At 42.5% G+C, this 15,251-nt stretch overlaps 1 long non-coding RNA gene across 1 annotated transcript; it reads right to left on the bottom strand.

Annotated features, from left to right (window-relative positions):
• Nucleotides 1-16: 16 nt before the first annotated feature.
• LOC118616480 lies at nucleotides 17-14,945 on the bottom strand. The gene is made up of 3 exons (XR_004956557.1): nucleotides 14,842-14,945; nucleotides 287-443; nucleotides 17-90 (listed from the first exon to the last, which is right to left on the bottom strand). It is a non-coding gene; the product is annotated as an uncharacterized LOC118616480 (long non-coding RNA).
• Between the last annotated feature and the right edge of the window lie 306 nt (nucleotides 14,946-15,251).

Here is a 15,251-nt window from a genome sequence, read left to right as displayed (position 1 = left end):
ATGTCAGTGTGACTCACCTAAGATTCATCCCATGGTTTTCATACTGATCTTCACTGTCATGGTCTTCCCATTTGTCTTCTAAAATACATGCTAGAAAAGAGCACCATAAATTATTAAATAATATAGAAAATGGTTAGATTTCAGGTCCACAATGAGCTGTGATCATGCCCAGTTTAATTATCAATGATTCCCTTCCCACATTTCAGTTCTTGAAACAGCACTGATGAGCAAGCAGCACACGTTTTCTAGGGGACTAAATGAATGAGTAAGAAGTTGTCATTACTACCTATTGATGCCAGGTTCCAGAAGGTTTCCTGCATCACCTCTCTGTAGAGTTTCTTCTGGGTCGGATCCAGGAAAGCCCACTCCTCCATGGTGAACTCCACATTAATATCCTCCAAGGCCACGGAGTCCTGCAACATCCCACATGTGGATACAGGCGGCTGGGTGAGACAGACAGCACTGGGATCTCTACATAATTCATAACAAGTTCACACAGGACACATGGTCCCCAACATTCATTCTATGACTTGGTTGTTGAACTATTATTTATTGGCCACACTCACTTCCTCATGAACACAAGGGATTTATTGCTATGTTTTTATTGTTATCATGTCAAGTCTTCATTGCTCTTTAATGTCAGGGTACAGAGCACTTTGTAGAAACTCTAAACAAATAAAAAAAATTTTGTATTTTAAGTACATCAATTCCATGTGAGAAAACTCATCTCCTTTAAAATGATCAGAAGATGCAGCACTCCATGAAGCACACTGTCATATCTGCATAAACTTTTAATGACAATGAATAAAATAAAGACCTGCATGCTTTTTCTTCTGTTCTTATCACTAAACACCAGAGGCCGGGAGCTCTGTGGAAATTCAACTTGTAACAAAATGCAGCTGGCCATATTGTCCTGAAGTACTCCAGATTATTAGATCCACCTGGCTGAATGAAAATATTCTTGTGGAGGAGAATGAATTATACTTTGTTCATATAATATTTATGACTGATTCAGTTTGACATTTTTTTTAAGTCTGTCTCATTTCATGGAGCTAGGAAGTTAGAGTTAGAGCTCAGGTGTGAAGAAGACAGTACAACTTAGACCTCTACAAAAGTCATGAGCCTCAAGACTACTTCATACCCCCCACCCCCAAATATAAGAGAAAGTTTATTTAGAAAGTCACAAAGGTAGAAGAAGTGAGCCACAGAAGAAATGGGCTCAGGAAACAAGTTACAGAGGCAAAAGAAGGGTCCATGGAACTTAGGAGAAAGAGAAAGGCAAGGCGACCACGCCTGGGAGAAAGGTGTGGGCATGCTCTACAGAGACGGCCACCTCTGCATACCAATTTTAGGACACATAAACACATATACTGAAACGACAAAAACCACACACAAAAAAGTCTTCCCAAAGAAATTGTAACACTGCAACCTGGGCTTCTACATTGAGGAACAAGGAGCTGAAAATTTCACATTGGCAAGGTCCGTCACTAAAATCCACAATCTTTTCATGTTGAATTGGCACGATTACAAATTATATAAGGTGCAGGGGTACTGAAAATATCAGGAGAAACACTTTGTCAAGTGTTTGATGGTCTAACCACTATGCCCTACACCTGATACTAATACAAAATAATATTGAATGTAAAGTGTAAGTGGAAGCATATACAGTGTTCATGGATAGGACAAATTAATATCATTAAAATGTTTATACTATCCACAGCAATCTACAGATCCAATTCTATTCCTATGGAGATACCAATGTGATATTTCACATAACTACAACAAATATTCCAAGTTTATATGGAACCACAAAATATCCCAAATAGTCACTGCAATCTTGAGAAAGAACAAAGTTGGAGAAATCACACTACCTTATATCAAACTATACTATAAGGCCATAGTAATCAAAATAGTATGGCAATGGCATAAAAACAGACACATAGATCAATGAAAAAAAAAGAAAGCCTCCAAATAAATCCAACCCTTTATAGTCAATTAATATTTGACAAAGGAGGCAAAGACATACAATGGACATACAGTCTATTCAATAAATGGTGTTAGGAGTATTAGACAGATATGTGCAAAAAAATGAAGCTAGACCACCTTCTTACATCATACACAAGAATAAACTCAAAATGTATTAAAGATTTGAATGTAAGGCTTAAAATCATAAAAATCCAAGAAGAAAACATAGGTAGTAAATTTTCAGACATTTATAGTGGCAATATTTCTTCTGATATATCTCAGGCAAGAGAAATAAAAATAAAAATAAACAAATGGGATTACATCAAACTAAAGAGTGTTTGCACAGCAGAGGAAACCAACAAAATGAAAAGACAACACCCTGAAAGGGAGAACATATTGCTAATGATACATCTGATACGAGGTTAATACCCAAAATTTATTAAAAATTTATACAACTGAACATCAAAAAAACAAAAACCACACAATCCAATTAAAAAATAAGCAAAAGACCTGTATAGACACTTCTCTAAAGAGGACATCAATCAACAGACATATGAAAAGATGCTCAATGTCACTAATCATCAGAGAAATGCAAATTGAAACCACAATGAGATATCACCTCCCACCTGTCAGAATGGCTATCATCAATAAATCCACAAATAAGAAGTGTTGGCGAGGATGTGGAGAAAAGGGAGCTTTCGTGTATTGTTGGTGGGAATGTAAATTGGTGCAGTCACTGTGGAAAACAGTATGGAGTTTCCTCAAAAAATTAAAAATGAAACTGCCTTATGACCCAGCAATTCTATTTCTGGGAATTTATCTGAAGAAACTCAAAACACTAATTCAAAAGACGATAGCACTCCTATGTTCATTGCATCATTATTAATAATAGCTAAGATTTGGAAGCCCTGCAAGTGTCCATCAGTAGACAAGTGGATAAAAAGCTGGGGTACATTTACACAATGAAATACCATTTGGTTATAAAAAGGAAGGAAATCTTAGCTTTTGCCACAGCATGGATAGACCTGGAAAGCATTATGCTAAGTGAAATAAGCCAGTCAGAGAAAGAAAAAATACCATATGATTTCACTTATATGTGGAATCTAATGAACAAGATAAACTAAAAAACAAAGTAGAGACAGACTCGGATATACAAAGAACAGACTGGCAGCTGTCAGAGGGGAGGGTGTTGGAGGGCTGGGTGAAAAAGGGGAAGGGATTAAGCAAAACAAACAAACAAACCAAAAACTCAGACATAGATAATATTACGGTGATTATAAGAGGGAAAGGGGTGTGCAGGGAGGTAGACGAGGGTAATGGGGGAGATAAAAGGTAATGGAGGGAGGCTTGACTTGGGTGGTGAACACACAATACAATATACAGATGATGTATTATAGAATTGTACACTTGAAACCTATATAATTTTATTAACCAATGTCATCCCAATAAATTCAATCAAAACTTTTAAAAAACCAAAACAAAGAAAATTTTTTAAGTTAAAAAACACACAAAGTTCAACGATGATTTTCTATAAAAACTAAAATAATATTCCTTTTCTCTAATTTCAGCCACAAGTGATTCCACTCTAGAGGCTCTTCTCCCAGCTTGTCTCAGTTCTGAGCTCCCTTGTGAGTTACAGCAGCAGGTCAGTCTCTCCCAGGCACAGGTCTTGCTCAATAGCATAAGTCCCCTAAATGCTGGTTCCAGAAAGAGATCAAGAACCCATTGATGTCTCTGTGTAGGGAACAGAGAGAAGGCTCCCACTCACCGATTCTGATGCAAGTGCCCACTACACACACAAATCACAATGATCTATTCAGAAGAGCAAAAACAAAATAGAAAAACCTCTCTTGTCTTAGGTCCAGGGAGAGTAAGATAAACTGCCTGGTTCAGCCCTAATGATTTTTTCTATAGAGGATCTACAGTGTCCACAACAAAGTACATAACAAAGTACCTTGTATGTAAATAAGGGTGCACATTAGCAGGCCCGAAATTGCTTATCCTTAGAAAGGCTTACTCACAAAGTTCATTTTTTGCTGGTATCTGGGTACTGGGATTTGGGAATGACCCCATCGACCTAACATATAGAAGTACCTCAGTTTGCCTAAAGCATTTATGCAAACAATATGGTACATAGCAAACTCTTGTTTTCCTTTTTAGATGTTATAATCTTGTTACATGTTCAACAGACCATGCACATGTGATGAGTCCCTAAAACACTGAGAATTGAGTCTCTGCTGAGCTTCCCTGGTAGACAATAACTGACATGTGTACTCACAACTTCTTGCTTGGAGACTGAGCTGATCCTGTGTGATCACACACACAGACAACATTTGGAAGCTCGCTTTGGCTTCCTCCAAATCAAATTTCATTCACTAATAAATAAGACTGAGACAGGATATTTAATGACCTCATGGGAAAATTAAATATTTTTTATTAGGCAATGTCTATGTAGAAGGAAATAAGTGAAAAAATGTTATGTGTTCTTAGAAACAATTCAGTGTCACCCAGATGTCACCTCTCCCAAATTATCTGCATCAAATCTCATAAATTTTTCAAGCAGACTCTTTTGGAGTCAACAGAGACTATGCCTTCAAACCTAATAGGAGGAAGGAATGTCCAAAGGTAGATGAAGTCTTCTTAAGATAAAGTGGCAGCTTACCTAACATATGTCAAATATTTTTAAGTTATGGTATTCTAGGTGGCACAGTATTAGGAGAGAGAAAAACAAACAGACCAAGGGAAAGAAAAAGTGTCTTCCATGGGCTAGCATTTAAGGTGATCAAGGACAATCCTTTAAGTTGATCAAGGACTGAGCAGACATTGCAAAGCAGTGGCAAATATCCTGAACGCTTTAATTCATGGAGCAGGTACAAAGTGTTATCTAATTGGAAAAATGCATTGTATTCCTCTCCATGGTTAATAGCCAATTCATTATAGATGTAAATGTGAAAGATAAATGATTTCTTGATACAAGAATAATGAGAATATTCTCATATAAGAGTAAGTGATCAAGCTTGAGACTGATAAATTTAAATATATTAAATTTCAGCAAGTTAAAAAATAAACAAAAAAGGGAAGAAAAATAACTGTAATACATGCAATATAAAAGGGTTAATTTTCAGAGTGAAAGTGAACAGACACATAATCTAAAAATGAAAAAATAAGCAAAATATTAACAGAAGATGAAAGATCACATTTGAAAAAATGTTCATTACCTTGGTATTAAGGGAATAGAAAAATAAAATATGCAGTAGATTCCATTTCTTAATGTTCAGAACAAAATTAGTCAATAATCCCATGTTGAAAACTACAGTGAATTAAATCACACACAAACAGAGGAAGTGTGAAGTGATACATCCCATTGCTATTGCCTGTAAAAGTGAACTTGATCACTATCTACATCCCAGAAAACTTTTAAGGATGTCCACAGAATTTATTTTATACTTGCATGTGGAGATTCATGCAAGCGTGGCATGTACTAATATTACAAAGATCTGGTATAAAATGATATTGAATTATAATGTTGTACACCTGAAACTTATGTTATTAACCAATGTTAGCTCAATTAAAAAGAACTGTTAAAAACTGATTTAAAAAACATCTGGAGGATTTATCAATAGAAAAATAAAGTGGAGTGCTGCACAATATGCAGTGTAACCTATTCTAGAACTGCTGTTCTCTCCTGCACAAGCAGGTGATACCCGCCCCAAATTTGGTTCAGATGTGTACACAAGTGACAACACACACACACACACACACACACACACACACACACACACACACCTAGAGGGGATGACAGGGCTTGACTTCCATAATGGAAGTGTCTGGGCAGAGCAGGGCAGGCCCCTCCAGCAGGGGGGAAATGCCTTGAGAGAGCAAGGAAAGGAGCCTGGGTTTTTTATTGAGTTACAGGGTAGGTTAGGGTGAGAGTTCGGTACAGGGGCAGCACATCCTGTGAACTACATCACTTGCCAGAAGCAAAGGAAGAGCACCTAGGCACAGGGGGTGAAGGAGGGAGAGAGGTTTACAGCTGTCAGCAGCAAGACATCAAAAATAGAGTCAGAGTCACTGGTCTCTGGTCTTTCTTAAAGGAGTTTAGAAGCCAGCTTCCAGTCCTCAGAAAAAACTCAAGAAACAATTCTATCAAACAATTGAGCTTGTATAAGTGTGGGCAATAGGAAGAAGAGAAGAGTGAGGCTCAAGCTATCAGCAGTCAAACAGAAAAAAAAGCAGAGTCCGACTCCTTATTACAAGAAGTAACATTGGTAAGAAAAATATGCTTCTGCCCTGGCCTCAGTTGGTTAGAGCATTGTCCCACAGTTATGGGTTCTATCCCGGGTCAGGGCACATATAAAAAGCAACCAATGAATGCACAAATAGGTGGAACAACAAATCCGCCACCCCCCCCCCACCCCCCGCATACACTTCCCTCTCTGTAAAAATCAATTAATAAAAAAATATGCTTCCAAAACTGCTTGTTTTTATATATAGCAATACTAACAAGAGGCTCAAGAAATGCCCAGGAGATCCTAGACGGTGGCAGAGTAGGTGGGTGTTACATGCACCTTCTCCCAGGACCAAACTGGAATTACAACTAAAATCTAGAGCAAACAACCTGAATAACCAACTGAAGACTAGCTGAAGGGAAGTCTTATAAACAAGGATTTACAGAAGAAGCCACATGGAGACTGGCAGGAAGGGCAGAGATGTGAAAAGAGCTGCGCTTGCTCCCACAGGCGCGGCTGAGATTCTGCAGGGATATCTCAGCTGCAAAGGTTCTCCCTGAAGAGCATGAAGTCTCAACCTCAAAGCCTGGCTTCCAGCCTACAGCACCACAGCCAGAAAGAGTCTCCCACATAACATTTGGCTGCGAAAATCCATGGGGATTCTGTCCATCAGGAAGAGATAGGAGTATGCTAGAGACAGAGGTGCCCTCTTAATTTTTTAAAATTGATTATTATTAAATATTTTTGGAGAGAGGAAGAAAGAGGAAGAAAGCAGGAGAGAGGGAGGAAGAGGGAGAGAGAGAGAGAGAAATATCATTTTGTTGTTCCACTTATTTATGCATTCATTGGTTGCTTCTTATATGTGTCCTGAACTGAGGTGGAACCTGAAACCTTGGGTATCAGGTCAATGATGCTCTAACCAACTGAGTTACCAGGCCAGGGCCATAGGTGCCTTCTTAAAGGGCCAATGCACAAAATGTCATTCACAGCCACTCACCCTGGGCTCCAGGGGAGGGAGGGTAGAGTGGACTAGAGTCTCGGGAGGAAAGGCAGGTTTGTGGCTCTAGGAAAGATGGGTTTGTGGCTCTAGGGACAGAGCTAAAGGGACAGACTCCAGGATCCCTGTGCTGAGTCCCTCTCCCACACTGCAATCCCCATCCTTCTTGTGTGGAGTACTCCCCTCAAAAGGGCATCAGGTAGGAGAGCACACAGCCCCACCCTCTGGACTCCCTCTAGCCCAACCCTGCAGAGCTTGTGCACTGCTGAGGAGTCAGCTCCCTGGGTGGGCTGTAGAAGTCTGGGCAGATTCAGGGGGTGTCAATGACTGAGTTGTATGGCTCTGGGGCAGGGGCTGCTCCCCCTAATTCTGTGAACCTGACTGGTTCCTCCCCCCTCAAGGGTGATAGCAAGGTCCCACTCTCTAGGCTCCTAGCAGCCCCACCCTCCCAACTCCAGGTGGCTTCATCCTGGCAAGGTCCAGGCAGAATCCAGGACAGACAGTTTTGTGGCTCTGAGGAGGGCCTCTCCACCCACCTTCCCCCAAGCCTGATGGGCACCTCCCAATGGGAGATCCATTAGCCCCACCCTCAGGATTTGTGTATTTCAGTGGCCAGGCCCTGCTGAGTTTGGGCGCCTGGTGGAATCTGGGCCAGAGTGAGTTGTGTGGCTCTAGGACAGGGGCCATTTTCCCCTCCCATGCATGACAGTTACAGAGCCCTCCCTGCACAGGGCCAAATCTTGGTCTGTTTGGGCTGATAAACTCTGCTGGCCTCATCCTGAGGACTTCCTGAGGCCCCACCCCACCACAAAGGTGTGGAGCATCCAGAGGGTGGCAGCTAGACTTGGTATACACTGGGACATTTGCTAAAAATGATCAAAACTGTATTTGGGGGTGGAGGGACAAGCATATATGGGCAGTGAGTCTTAAGTTAAACTCACAGATTTATTTAAAATAAACACAGGAATTTATATTCTTTATTTTTAACTTCTATACTAAGGAAACCATTCCAGGATGTCATTCCTTTAAATACTAAGACTTACAGAAATGTAAATCATACAAAAATTAAAAATTTCTCATCTCTTGCTAACTATGACGATGTGCATCTAGACTGTCCTTCCTCTATGCCTCACACCAGGAGTATTTTCAGGAATAAGTAGCATATTATAATGCAATGGAGGTTTGAGTTTAGCTCCTAAAATGTATTAGATAGACAAAGATTTACACAAGCTGTTAATGGTTGTCCTCGTATCAATTAAAATAAAAACTCAATTATGTTAGCATTTTAAATTTCAGTGTTCTTTTGAGTCATGCCCATACAAACACTGATCTAAAAATAAAAAATGTGCCTGAAAACTTAAATACATTCATCTCACATTTTGAGTTTCTCTTGCCTAAAAGGAAAAAAACAACAACTCTATTTGCTTTCACAATTTTCTTGCCTTTTTTTTTTTTTTACCTTGTATCTATCTTTCAGTCAACTGACATTTTCAAAACCCAAGTGCTCAGGGAAACTAGAGCTAAAGGCTGCACTATTCAGTCAGTCAAAAATCTGAAGGAAAGAAACACAAGTATTGGAATCTGCTCAGATGAGCAGCCTGCTTCCCACAGAACAGAAAGAAAGCCACTTTCAGAAGGTTCCACATTCTAGACTTTCCAGGTTGAGACTGCACCCCTGGAGTGGTCATACCATTGTAGTCACTAGTTATTAATAATAGGAATGGAGCAAAATGAAGGCCAGACATTATAGGCATGTCCCCTGCAAAACACTGGGGAAAGGGGACTGGACAAAGGGAAGACAGACATATGCCCAGTAAAATCAGGGTGACACAGGAAAGGTATTTGCCTGTCAGTCACACCTGGGAACAAAGGTCATTGGCCAGAATGGGCGTGGCCACTGCAAACACCTGAAGATTTGGTATATTTAATCCCCTGAACAAAGGAATTTGCTCTCTTTTGCTTTCAGGACCCCTGGGACTCTTGCTGCTTAGGGCGAGTTCTCCTGCATTCTCTCCTGGGGCCACTGGCCATGCGGGGACCCCCCCACACACAAACACAATGGACTAATGAACGGCAGCTAGCCTAATGCTGTACTGGACCTGGCTGCAACATGAAACTGGAACTCTGGACTCTGATTTTGCTTCCAGCTTCACTGAAACCCCAGCTACACTTCTATGACTGGACTAAGGGAAATGGGACTTTAGAAACCCAGGGATGTAATTCCGTATATTAAAAAAAATCATTATTCTCCTGTGTGAGTTTCAGAAAATTCTTTTTCTTGACATATCTCAAGAACTCCACCCCCAGCAGCACCTAGGAGGAAAGAGGACCCTGCACTTCATCTGGTAACAGTGGGGCAGTCCCTGGGGAAGGAGGGGAGGGACACCTGAGCAGCCCAAGGAATGAAGTCTGGGGGCTCCAACACCCTCCTCTCCTGGGGAAGAATGGAAATGCTCCCTGTCAGACTTCAGCTCACAGTGAGGAAACGCTCAGCTGGATTCAGTGCCAGGTTCTGACCCAAATAAACTCCCAAATTCACAAGCCCTAACCCAGGACACAGATTCCTGACTTCCCCCGATTTTCTCAATGTGCACAAAGTACACTCTATGAGTGCACCTCCACTGTGGATGCAAAACTCCAACCTAGGCCTAGAAACAGGCCCAGGGGAACCATAACTAAAACCCTAGAGGGGGCATCACCACCCCCATGTGCACATACACCCCCAGCTTTCCAGGGCTGTAGCTTCTTAATGTAGCAACTCCTTCCGCGGTGGGTGTGCGCAAGCACCATGCCTGAATGGGGCAGCTCCCCAGGAAGAAGCAGTGTGCCTTCAAATACTTTCCTTTGTAGGCTCAGAGCTGGAGTGGGGGTGGGGGATGGGGGGTGGGGTGAGCAACTGGCCTTAGGCACCTGCTCCTTACTGAAGTTGCTCTGGACCAACATTGCTATTTTAAATGACACAAAGAAGGAGTGCCCGGCTAGCTCAGTCGGTAGAGCATGAGACTCTGAAATGGCACAAAGGGAGTGTTCCAACAATCCAGCCAAGGAGAGAATAAAATTGAAAGGCATTTTGCTAGCTCAACAAGAAAATCCACAAATATCTATTGCAGTGAAAAAAAAAAAGTTAATTATTGTTTCCATGGCAAGATATTAAAAAAAATTTAAAAAATTGTTCTGGGGAGAGAGGGAGAGAGATATAAACACCGATGTGAGAGATATACTGATTGGCCCCTTCCTGCACGCCCGAAATCTGGGCATGTGCCTGGTTGGGAATTGAACCAGGACCTCTCAGTCCATGGGACGTAGCTCAATCCACTGAGAGACCGGCTGGGCAATAGCAACATTTAAAAAAATATATATGCTTTTATCGAATTTTTTAGAGAGAGAGAAAGAAAAACATCAATGTGACAGAGAAACATTAATCAGTTGCCTCCTGTACACACCCTGACTGGGGACTGAACCTGCAACCGGTGTATGTGGCCTGACTGGGAATTGAACCAGTGACCTTTTGGTGTAAGGGATGATCCTCAACCAACTAAGCCACGCTGGCCAGGGCAAGATTTTGTTTTATAAGCTATTAATCATATTTCAACACCTTTGGTCTAAGCTCTGAAAATCCATTTGACTCACTCAAAATAAAACAATAGACCCTTTAATATTCCTAACCGTACAAGGAGGAAAAAAGGGAAATAAGAATTTACTTATTCATTTTGTTTTTTTTTGTTTTTTTATCCTCACCCAAGGACATTTTTCCATTTTTTGTTCAGACAGAGTGGGAGGAAGAGAGAGAGAGAGCGAGAGAGAGAGAGAGAGAGGAAGAGAGAGAGAGAAACATTGATGTGAAAGGGACACATCGAGTGGCTGCCACCCGCACAACCAGCCAGGGCCGGGGACAAACTGCAACTGAAGTACGTGCCCTTAGCGGGAACCGAACCTAGGTCTCTCTGGACCGCAGGCCAACGCGCCAACCGCTGAGTCAAACCGGCCAGGGCACAATTTACTTATTTACTAAAAAAATTTTGTTTTCTTTATTGATATTAAAGAGAGAGAGAGAGAGGGGAAGGAAGAAGGAGAGAGATAGAAACATCAATGAGAGAGAACATAGATAGGCTGCCTCCTGCATGCCCCCTACTGGGGATCAGGCCCACAACCTGGGCATGTGACCTGAGTGGGAATTGAACTGGTGACCTTGTGGTGCATGGGTTGATGCTCAACCACTGAGCCACACTGGCCGGGTTGAAACAAGAATTTAATGTAACAATGAAATATTTATTTCTCTGAGAGTCACCTGGCTCTGGCCACAAAATATTTTGTACTGTGTTTCAAGTTGCGGTGATTAAATAAAATTTTACTCATTGTAAACCTGAGACTAAAATAAAGTGAATAAATGTTTAAAGGTGACAAATTCAGATAGAGGCAACGCTGATCTAGAACACCCACGGAAGTTACCCAAGAGGAACCTCCACCCAAAGGACTTCTTAGAGAATGTCTGTGCCCAGGAAAGGTCCTAGAAAGAGAGGCAAAAAGATTTTATGCCAAGTAGTTCCTGGTGGTCATTAACTACTGTTCTCTCATGTAAAATATCCACACACACAAAATAAACTTTTTTTTTTTTTTTTATCCTCACCCGAGGACATTTTTCCATTTTTTGTTCAGATAGAGCGGGAGGGAGAGAGAGAGAGAAACATCGATGTTAAGGGACACATTGAGAGGCTGCCACCCCCACGACCAACCAGGGCCGGGGACAAACTGCAACCGAGGTACGTGCCCTTAGCGGGAACCGAACCCGGATCTCTCTGGACCGCAGGCCGACGCTCCAACCGCTGAGCCAAACCGGCCAGGGCAAAATAAACCTTTTTAAAAACAGCCATTCATTGACTGTGGGGAAATAATAAACAATTAAAATATTGAGTCTGTTTTATTAAAAGGAGACAATAGGCCCTGGCTGGTGTGGCTCAGTTAGTTGGGAGGTGTCCTGTGCACCAAAAGGTTGCTGGTTTGATTCCTGGTCAGGACACATGCCTGGGTTGCAGGCTTGATCCCTGGTAGTGGTTGTGCAGAGGCAGCTAATTGATGTTCCACTCTCAATGGATGTGTTCTCTCTCTCTCTCTCTCTCCCTCCCGCCCTCCCTCTCTCTCTAGAAACCAATAAAAAAATCTTTAAAAAGATAAAAAGGAGATAAGAGGTCCTCAATGGATCACTTATACTAAGTAACATCACCAAAACCAAAACTTAATACAGTCATGAGCCACATAACAACATATGGTCAACAGATCACATGTAGGATGGTGGTCCCATAAGATTATAATGGATTTGGCCCTGACCAGCTGGTTAGAGTGTCGTCCCAAACACCAAAAGTTTGCAGGTTCATTCCCAGTCAGGGCACATGCCTGGGTTGCAGATTCGATCACCGGTTGAGGGTGTACGGGAGGCAACTGATCAATGTTTCTCTCTCACACTGGTGTTTCTCTCTTTCTCTCCCCTCTCTCTCTCTCTTCGCTTCCTCTCTCTAAAATCAATAAAACATATTCCCGGGTGAGGATTAAAATAAAAAAATAGAGCTCTGGCCAGTTTGGGTCAGCGGTTAGAGCGTTGGCTCACGGACCAATGAGTCGCGGGTTGGATTTTGGTCAAGGGCATATACCTCGGTTGTGATTCGTCTCTGGCCCTGGTTGGGGTTGTGCGGGAGGCAGCCACTTGATGTGTCCCTTTCACGTTGATGTTTCTCTCTCTCTCTCCCCCTCCCACTCTATCTGAACAAAAAGTGGAAAGATGTCTTTGGGTGAGGATAAAATTAATTAATTAATTAATTAATTTAAAAAGATTATAATGGATTTGAAAAATTCCTATCACCTAGTGATGTCATACCCATCATAACATCATAAGGCAATGCATTACTCAGAGGTTTATAGTGATGCTGGTATAAACAAGATTACTATGCTGCCGTCCTACAAAAGTACAGCACATTCATTTACGTACAGTACATAGCACTTGGTGATAATAAACAACTGTTACTGGTTTACATATTTACTATACTATACCTTTCTACTATTAAACGTTTGCTGTGAAATAGGTTGCTATTTTAGGCAGGTAGCAGTGTCATAATAGATCTTGTGTTTACTGTGTCTTTTGATTGCATCATTTTCTCCTGTGTTTGATTGACTCTTTTCTTTTATAAATTTCATGGCCTAAGTGTACAATGTTGTAAAGTCAACAGCAGTGTACAACAATGTCCTAGGCCTTCATATTCACACACCAATCACTGACTCATGTAGAGAGACCTCCAGTCCTGCAAGTTCCATTCAGGGTAAGTGCCCTATACAGGGGCACCATTTTTTATCTTGTACACCATATTTTTTCTGTACCTTTTCTATGTCTAGATTCACAAATACTTACTACCATTGCTTTACAATCCCCTACAGCATACCATACAGTAACACGTTGTACAGGTTTGTAGCCTAGGAGCAATAGGCTATAACATATAGCTTAGGTGTGTAGTAGGCTACACCATACAGGTTTTAAAATTAACATATTTTAATTTATTGATTTGAAGAAGAAAGAGAGAGAAACATCAGTTTGTTGTTCCACTCATTTTTATATGCCTTGGTTGGTCCTAGTATATGCCTTCACCAGGGCACATAATCTGCAACCTTAGTGTATCAAGACGATGCTCTAACCAACCGAGCTACCCCTCCAGGGCTATACCTTGTAGGTTTGTGTAAGTGGACTCAAAACCACAAAATTGCCTAAGGATGTACTCCCCAGGTTCAGGGATGCATGCCTGTGTTTAACTGCATTTCCAACCTCCCCCAGGAAGAAAAATTTAAACCAATCACTCTGGAATTTCCTGATCAACCATTATCTGCCTAACAAGACTCCTGCTATTTTCTACTGTGGAGAGATGACCTGGCCTGAAGCAATCCTTCTCTTTTCTTTTCCTAGTAACCTCTTACTCCCACTGTATTTCTGCCTGTAAACGCCTTCCATTTTGCACAGCTCCTCTGAGATTCTATGTATTAAATCGGATGCTGCTCGATTCGTGAATGGGGAATAAAGCCAATTAAATATTCAAATGTACTCAATTGAATTTTGTTTTGTTTTTTTAAAACAGTATGAAATGCACCACAAAAACAAATAGTTCATAGAGATGCAGTGACTCCGAAGGGAAGATGGCGTTTGGGATTCGGGGGAGAGCTGCAAACGCAGGCATCTGTCGGAGCGCTAGGCCTGGGGACAGGTGGTGGATTGGAGACCCTGCTCCACAAACAAGAAAACTCAGGAGAACACGGGTTCCCTCTGGGGAGAAAGGAGGGGCCGGGACCCCACAGACCACAGCTCCTCCCATTCACGCACCCCAGAGACCGAGTCATGATTGTCCAAAATGATTCTCCCCGACTGGGGAGACGCGGGAACGGGGTGCAGAGCTGCGCAGACACGCTCCGGGCCGAAGTCCTCGCGCGCAGGGACGGACTGGACGCCCCGGTCACGGCTGGCGGTGCAGCCCCCACACCGCGAGCCCGAGGGACTGAGGAGTGAGCGGAGCCCCCGGGGGCCTTGAGGCGGCAGACTCCGGACTGACCGCGGAGACGGTCCCGCCAGGGCGGCTGGAGCAGCCCCTCCTCCCCGTCTGCTCCCGGCCGCACACTCACCATTTCTAGGTTTCCTGGTTCCCTGAGTCCGTCCTGAACACCCACCACCAGTACGGATCACAGCTGGACAGGTGAGGGCAGAGCAAGGAAGATGCGATTCCCAGCGCCGCTGAAGCGAGCAGAACATCCGGGAGGTTGCGGAGCGTAGCCCCACCCCCTGGCCTACAGCTCCCGAAAGGACGGACAGTTTGCAAGACATCGCCCCCTAGTGCCTGCGTTACACAGGCCTGAGCCCAGCGCAGCCAGAACTCCTCTAGGACAGGGACATTTGCATTGAAACCTAGTGCTGAAAGCCCACCAAGGAACCGTGATCCTTCCTTGCAAACACAGGAACTTAGAAGGCACCTCACCCTATGCAATAATGAATCTGGATCAGTTTTTATCTTTGTTGACAACTGGAGTGTGGCGTG

This window comes from Molossus molossus, unplaced genomic scaffold, assembly GCF_014108415.1.
Source record: "Molossus molossus isolate mMolMol1 unplaced genomic scaffold, mMolMol1.p scaffold_m16_p_4, whole genome shotgun sequence".
Lineage (NCBI taxonomy): Eukaryota > Metazoa > Chordata > Mammalia > Chiroptera > Molossidae > Molossus > Molossus molossus.
The sequence above is the reverse complement of the archived record's forward strand: the minus strand, read 5'-3'. Positions and strand labels throughout refer to the sequence as shown.